We start from the raw sequence: 7793 nt of genomic DNA, 5'->3' as shown, positions 1-7793 counted from the left end.
AGGGCCACGAGGATGAGCAGGGGCTGGAGCAGCTTCCGTACAAAGGCAGGCTGAGGACATGGGGGCTGTTCAGCCTGGAGAAGAGAAGCTGTGTGGAGACCTCAGAGCAGCTTCCAGTGTCTGAAGGGAGCTACAAAGATGCTGGAGAGGGACCTGCATCAGGGATTGGAGCAAAGGGACAAGGGGTGATGGGTTCAGACTGGAACAGGGGAAGTTCAGGTTAGATATAAGGCAGAAGTTCTTCCCTGTGAGGGTGCTGAGGCCCTGACACAGATTGCCCAAAGAAGCTGTGGCTGCCCCATCCCTGGCAGTGTTCAAGGCCACGTTGGATGGGACTTGGAGCAAGCTGCTCTAGTGGAAGGACAATCTTAAGGTCCTTTCCAACCCATTCTATGATTCTATGCCCCCATTAGTAAACCTGCAATGCCCAAATGCATAGGGCCAGGAGGGAAACTGAGGCACAAGAACCCATGTTCCTTCTTGCCAGCCCATCTTCTGCAAGATGCTACCAAACATCCCCAGGAGGTGATTTGGATCGGTTATGCCTCCATCCATGAGTCCTTGCTTGTTCACATGGGTGGCTGGGGTGTCCTGGGTCCCTGAATTGCCTCCTGCAGCATCCCCTTGCTCCCCCACAGCTGGAGAACCTCACGAAATCCTCTTCATTGTGCGGGTTTTATTGCACAATAAAAAGGTGTGGACCTTCCAGTCCAGCCTGGCAGAGGAGGGAGAAGAAGATAAATAACAGAGTCCTGTAAATCATGAGAGATTAATGGAGAGAGCTGAGGTAAAGCAAATAAGAGCACGTGCAGGAGTGCAGCGCCACGGCAGAGTCGCTGTGTCCTTCAGGGAAGGGTGGATGAGGCTGTTGGTGATGAGATGCTGTTGGTGATGCGATGCTGTTGGTGATGGGATGCTGTTGCTGCTGGGATGCTGGTGGTGATGGGATGCCATTGGCAATGGGATGCCATCCAGTGCTGCTTAAGCACTAACTGCTCTGTACCTCAGTTTCCCTTCCCCACCTCCATACCTATGGGATGCTCTGGGGGGGCTCTTCCTGCTTCCTCATCTTTCACTGCAACACACCAGCTCCCCATTCCCATCCATCCCTCTGCATCCCCCAGAGCCCAGATGTCATTTGGCTCCTTCAAAGCACCAAATCCAGCTCCAGAGGCAAAAGCCGGGTAACCTGGATGCTCTGACTACTGAGCTGTGCTCCCCCATGTGCTGAAAGATTTATCCCTGGGTAGTTGGCTGAGTTTCTAATGAGAGCCAAGACGGATGCTCCACTCACCAGTTAATAGGCTGGGGCTTGGATTAGTCACACTAACTGGCATCAATGCACTGATTTTCTTTTTATTGCACATTGTAACTCATGCTCTGGGGAGGCGAGATAGAGAGAAGCCTCGTGACACTGGGAAGATACAGCTCCAGAGGGCTATTCCACACTCACCGCCAAGGATTTGCCATGGGTGGATGGAAGGGATGGTTCAGTGCCCCAAACCGGGACCCTCTTGGCCCTTGGGAAGGGGGATACAGGGATAAGGAGGCTGTGGAAAGGATGCTGGGTTTGAGCATCCCATTTGGGATGCTCTACAGCAGCTCCATCATGCTCTTCCCTTCCTGGGGAGGAAGGATGCAGCACCACACCCCTGCTGATGGAGCCCTCATTGCATTTCCTGAATATCCTCCTTTTGGGTTTTGGTGTTTTGTCAAATGTTTAGGGGCTGGGGGGACCCTCCATCATCTGCCACCCTTGGGAGCAGCAGGATCCAGGCGGCCATGGAGCTAGGACAAGCCCTGGACCATAAATCAATGGTCCTGGACATGCTGGGATGAAGCTCAATGAGCGCCCATAGCATCAGTGCACCCAGCACCCATCCGTCTCCAGCTCAAGGCTGGAAATCCCAGCTCTGCAAGGCTGGAGTTGCTCTGGCAGCCAGGCAGGAGCAGGCAGGAGCTCCACACGCTCTTGCTAAGCTGTTATCTCCCCATCTAGTGACCACAGCACGCATAGCAAGACGCACGGAGCTGCAAATTCTTTGGGATGCTCCCAAATTATTTAGGAGCTGAATAAACACTGGACGGAACAAGAGCTCCTGGAAAACACCCTTCCCAAAACCAAAACCATTTGGGTTTGGAGGTGCTTGGAGATGCCACGCGTGCAACGCCACCCAAAAGCCAAGTGCATGTGTAAGGGAGAGGGGTGTCACATCTCTTGCGTGTCCCCCGAAGTGGGGACACGGGGAGCACCCCGAGGCATTCCCACCCCGGGAGGCTTTGAGCGTGAGGCTGCTCCAACCGCAGCCGCCGCGGGGTTTTTCCTTTGCTTTTCCCACTCAGCAGCTGGTTGTGATTTATGGCTCTCGCCTAAACGCTGCCACGTGGCCCAGCTCCCATGGGCGCCAGCCCCGAGCCCCCGGAATCCCGCCGGAGGCCGATGGGATGCGCAAGGGGGATTTGGGGGCTGGTTTGTTGGGTTTGGGTGGTTTTCTTGCGCCGTGCTCGGTGCTTTCTTTGGCTTGAAAAGGCAAATAAGGGGAAAAAAAAAGAAAAAGAGAAAGGCAAAATATGTGCTTGGATTGCCAGGATTGCTTCTGTCTGGAGGGTGCAGCGGGGCTGGGAATGGGCTGGGCACCTCGGGCGCTCTGGGTTTAAGTTCTTTCACCCCTGTTTTCCCCTTTTAAAGTGCTACGGGGGTTGAGTGTTTTTTCTCTGAACTGATTCATTCCACCCCACAACGGTGATGCTTGGGCCTGGCTTCCCCATCCCCCATCGCATCATAGGGCGTCAGGACACCTATTTCCCACCCCTCAAAACCAATCCTTGACTCTGTCTTCAGACAAATCCCATCCTCCCCCTTCCCTTTCTGACCTCATGGGTTGTTTCAAGCTTTACACCCCAAGACACAAAGGCTCCAGCTCTTCCCATACACAACGCAGCTACCGATGCTGGTGATTCACGAATCCCTTCTTTATTCCAGACATTTCCATAACTTTCCCAACCTTTCCAGAGGCAAAACGCGGCCGGTAATTGTGTTAATGCAAATTCGAGCCAATTAAACCGAGATAGAGGAAGGCGAGACGGACTTTCCATCGAGTGAAACCTGTTTGCATTTCATCAGGGCAGTAATTACAGGTTAACAACGGGGGTGATTGCGCGGCCGCTTCTCGGGTGCACGTTTGGCTCCTGGCAGGTTGGGTTTCCTCCTTTTTTAAAGGCTTTTCTTCGTTTCCATGCTAAAAACAAAGCCATGGGACTTCCTCTGCCTGCCCTACGCGAGGGGGCTCCATCCCGCCTGGAAACGGGAAGGAGATGGAAGAAGGATCCAACCCCGCTTAGGGGCAGGCAGGGAAATTTGGGGCTGGTTTTGGCAGGAATGCTGAAATCCTCGCGGGAGTGAGGAAGGGGGTAATTGCTCTGCAGAACCTCTGGAGCCTCGCAGAGCCCCAAAGGGAGGCAGAACCTCACCGACGCATCCGTAAACTCCGCATACAGGGAACAAGCCGCAACAGGCTACAGCCGCCCGCTGTGCCTGGCTCCACTCGGGATGGAGCACAAGGAGAAACGTGTTCTCCCCACACGTTTTCCTCGATTTTTTTTCTCTTCCCCTTTGGCATCCCCATGTAATTCTGGCAAAGAATCGCCCGGTGGAGCTCGTGGAGAGGTTGGTGCAAAGTGGGTGCAGGCACGGAGTGAGGTCTTTGCTTGGTTTCACTTGGATGGTTGGGTGCTCCTGCAGTGTGAAAGCAAAGCCAAGGTGGGGATGTCCAGTGGTGCAAGAGTAAAGGCAAGATGGGGATTTCCAGTGGTGCAAGAGCAAATCCAAGGTGGGGATGTTCAATGGTGCAAAAGCAAAGCCAAGGTGGGCATGTCCAGTGGTGCAAAAGCAATGTGGAGATGCTCTCCTGGTGCAAGAGCAAGGCCAAGCTGAGGAGGATCCCATAGTGCAAGTGCAAAAACCAAGGCTGGGAGGTTCCTCCAGTGCAAAAATCAAGTTGAGGTGGGCTTTTTCCTGCAGTGCAAAAGCCAGATCAAGGTGGGGATGTTCCTGTGGTGCAAAACTAAGATAGAGATGGGGCACAAGCAAAACCCAGGCGGGGATGTTTTCCCATACAAAAGCAAACCCAGAAAGGTCCCACACCAGCTTTGTGGTCCCTCTGCACCCCCAACGCTGCGCAAATTCCCCCAAGCATCCACATTTCCACACAGGGACTCATCCCATGTGCCCATTTTCCCTCATCCCGCCTGCTTTGGAAGGGGGACAAAGGAGCCCAACCCGCTGCAGAGCCCAAAACGCCGGCGCAGCAGCAAGCTGGGACAAGCAAAGCCCAGACAGGAGGTGGCTGCCCAGAAAATGCACCCTGGAGAGGTAAAACCCTCTTGGATTATGCAAACCTTCAGACGCCGCCTTTGCCACCGAACGCCCTTCCAAAGCCCGCTCCCTCCTTGCCTGCAGCGAGTCGTTTTCCTTTTGATCAGCAAATAAAATAGAGTTAGTCAGGGCTTTTTTGGTTTTCCTGCCATTTTGGGTTTTTTTTTCCCACTGTCAGCACAGACCAAAAGGGGGATTTCAATCGTTTTCGTTTCTATTTCCACCTTTTCTGGGCTTTTCTCCACCCAGAATCACCGGGTCCTGGATCCGTGGGGATGCTGCTCGGCCAACAGCAGAGGATTTTGCAGGATTTGGCCCTTTGGAGAGCACTTACAGCAGGATTTGACCAAACTGCAAAGTACCATCAGTTGGGATTGCCTCCTCCCCGGGGGCTCACTGCCTTCTGCTTGGCTTCTCTAGTGTCTAATACGAGGTTGTGCCCTCTGCAGAGGACACTGGTGCCGTGTCTCCCCTTTACCCAGCTGCCTCATTCAGGATAATTTAGAGGTTTTCTCCCTGGATTGGCCACGTTCAGCTCGATTTTGACAAGAGGATTAAGAAATAAGAGTTGGGAGAGGAGAAAGGGGGGGGGGTCAGGAGCACCCCAGGGCGCTGTGGGAGATGCTCGGTGCTGCGAGCAAGGACACGCAGGGCTGCGGATGCGCGGGCACAACGCTCCCCCTGTCGAAGGCGGGTTGGAAAGCCGGGATCCATCCACGCTGCCGCAGAGCCAGGGCTGCCTCTTCCAGGCGGGATAAAACAGGGATGGGGAGGGATGAGAGTCCCAGGGGAATGGGTGTCCTACAGCTGCGATTTCTCTCCCCCCCCTTATCTCCAAGAAGAAGCCTCATTGCCTGTTGAATCCATATTCCCCACGACGCTGGAGAGCAGCATCTTGTTTCCTCCTTGGATTTATTTACCTGCAGCTCCCCAGGCTGATGGAAGCGCCCTGGGCTAACAGCTCCTTTCTCCCCGTGCAGCTATTTATAGACAAGGATATTTATAAACAAGCCAGGAATGCTCCAAACGGATCGAACATCCCATAAAAAGAAGGAGATTTGCAAGGTGGACACAGCCAGGCTGGAGGGGGGGGAAGCTCTCCGAGGCCTGAAGCATCGTGAAGCATCCCCAAGCCATGGGACATTGGGGGATGGGGGTTTGCTCCTTCCTTCCTCCCCCCCCACCCCGCTCCCCGGAATCCAGCTTTTCAGGCTGGAAAATGATGGTTTTCCACCCAAAAATGACCATAAAGGTCTCAGTGGGTCTTAGATATGGGTGTCCTTCTGCAGGGTGGCTACTGAAAGCAGAGCAGTGGCCACCAAAATGTCCCTTTATTTCACCTCCCCACCCCTAAAAGGGCAAATTTCATCCCAAATTACACCCCAGGAAGAGCAGGAAAAGGAGCACAAAACGGAAAATGGGGCAATTCTCAGGGATTTTGAGTCACTCGTGACCAGGGCAGTGGGAAAGGGGTGTTTTGTCCTGTCAGGAACGTCTACCCAAGCTTGGTGCCAATTGGATGGATATGGATGGGTTTCTGCTTTGATTAACCCCCCTCAATTAAATCAGGTGCACAAAATCCCACTTATCTCCATAAAATGGGGCAAAAACCATGGATATAGGGAAAACAATTGCCATGGAGGAGCATTGTGAGGAGCCTGGAGCCCATCTTTGGATGGGCAGGAGCCATCTGAGTATTTCAGACCAGAAGCCTCCCCCCCCCAAAACCCTCTTTTATTTGTCTCATCTCATTTTAATGTTATTAACGGGATATTTTCCCCAAAAGCAGCGGATTTTCAAGCGGAATGAGCCAACGCTGGTGTTCTCAAGGGGCAGATAAAGCAAGCGGTGGGGGAAGGAGCAGCGCCTGACCTTTCCAAAGACAATTAGAATCCTGACGGAAACGGTGGTTTAAGGAGAAGAATCCAAGCTCTGCATAGCAAAAAATCATCAAATCAGGGCTTTTGAATCCCAAGGAGGGTGTTTTTTAGGAACGACGCTGGTTTATGGGGAAATAAGTGGGATTCGGGCTGTGTTTGCACCTGATGATGGCAATTGGGCACAGCGAAAATCCCCCCAGTGGTTTTGGGGAGGTGATAACAGGTTTTAAGGGGAAAGGGGGGGGGGGGGGGAATGATTGAATCCTTGTTGCTTTTTATTCCCCCTTCCTTCGCTATCCCTGCAGCCTTGCTGTGGTTTATAGAGCATCTCTGCGGTGCTCATTACCAGCGGCTCTGGTCTTTTGGACTATTTTAACTTTCTTTCTGATTTTATTATTGGATTTTATCACCTTTTTTTTTTTCTTCCCCCCCCCTTTTCCTAGGTAATACCAAAAAAAAAAAAAGAAAAAAAAAAGCACCTCCCGCAGCCCCTTTGCCTGGAGGGATCCGAGATAAAATACGGAACAATTTGTCAGTTACAACAGGAAATAAAAATGATCTATTAGAGGGACAGAGCCAACCTCCACCCGGCTCCCATCGGCAAAGCTTTCACCTCCTCTTGTCGCAAGGAGCAGAAATGCCGGCTCAAAAGCACAAGAAAGGTGGAGGAAAGATGCTTTGGGGTAAATCGTTGGAATTTGGGGTGATTTATCCACGCTGGGCAATGGCAAGCTGGTTGCAATGGGGATTTCTAAGCGTGGAAAAAGAAGGTGAACAAGTGGAGCTGGATCCTGATAGGCTTCAAAGGAGGTGAAATGCAGGATCCCAAAATGTCCAAGAATTCTTTTTCCATCGATTTCAATAGAAATGGAATCATTTCCCATCATTTTCAATAGAAAAATGTAGATTTGGGGAGTAAAAATGCACCACAAGGGTCAAAACTGCTGTAACCAGAGCTGGACCTGCAGCCAAATGCTCTTAAATGTTCACCTTGAGGTTGGGAGTGGCCAGATTTGGGGTTTCTTCACCAAAAATGAGTTTTTCCCTGCAGGAAACAAATCATCCATGTTAAAAAGTGAGGTGTAGGTAAAAAAATGGTTGGAAATGATGGGAAAAAAGCTATTTTGCCATCATCCTGTTGGTATTTTTTAATCTTGGCATCTTTTTGGGAGCGCTGCTGCAGGAGATGCTGGAGACAAGTTAGTGCAAGGAAAGAAGGTTATTTTATTGGGGGATGAAAATGGAGCATCCCATTGCGGAGGAGGGAGGATCTCCCTGGAAAGCCCCGATCCTGGGGAATGGAGCTGGGAATCCTGCCCAAAACCCGTCTTGCCTCCTCCAGGCCCCACCCATGCCTTGGGATCACCCATAGGAGATGGTGGGTTGGGGGAAAGATGCCTCTCAAGGAGCTGCTGCATCCTGGTTTGGGCAAAATGGGATTAAATCCAAAGCTTCAGGAGGAATTGGGGTGTCTCAGCTCTCACCTCCCTGTCACACACCCCATGGGGCCTGGCTGGGGTGTAGAGGCTGCTCTAGGA

The 7793-nt window shown here is 52.1% G+C and overlaps 1 long non-coding RNA gene across 1 annotated transcript; it reads right to left on the bottom strand.

Annotated features, from left to right (window-relative positions):
• Window positions 1-2966: 2966 nt before the first annotated feature.
• On the bottom strand, window positions 2967-4935 carry LOC133220552 (uncharacterized). Its single transcript, XR_009727752.1, has 3 exons — window positions 4600-4935; window positions 4399-4471; window positions 2967-3736 (listed from the first exon to the last, which is right to left on the bottom strand). It is a non-coding gene; the product is annotated as an uncharacterized LOC133220552 (long non-coding RNA).
• Window positions 4936-7793: the final 2858 nt, after the last annotated feature.

Source organism: Neopsephotus bourkii, unplaced genomic scaffold (genome assembly GCF_033783945.1).
Source record: "Neopsephotus bourkii isolate Nb327-2 ecotype Australia unplaced genomic scaffold, CSIRO-AGI_Nbou_v1 NB_1445, whole genome shotgun sequence".
Lineage (NCBI taxonomy): Eukaryota > Metazoa > Chordata > Aves > Psittaciformes > Psittacidae > Neopsephotus > Neopsephotus bourkii.
Note: the sequence above shows the minus strand (reverse complement) of the source record. Positions and strands in the feature narration are given on the sequence as shown.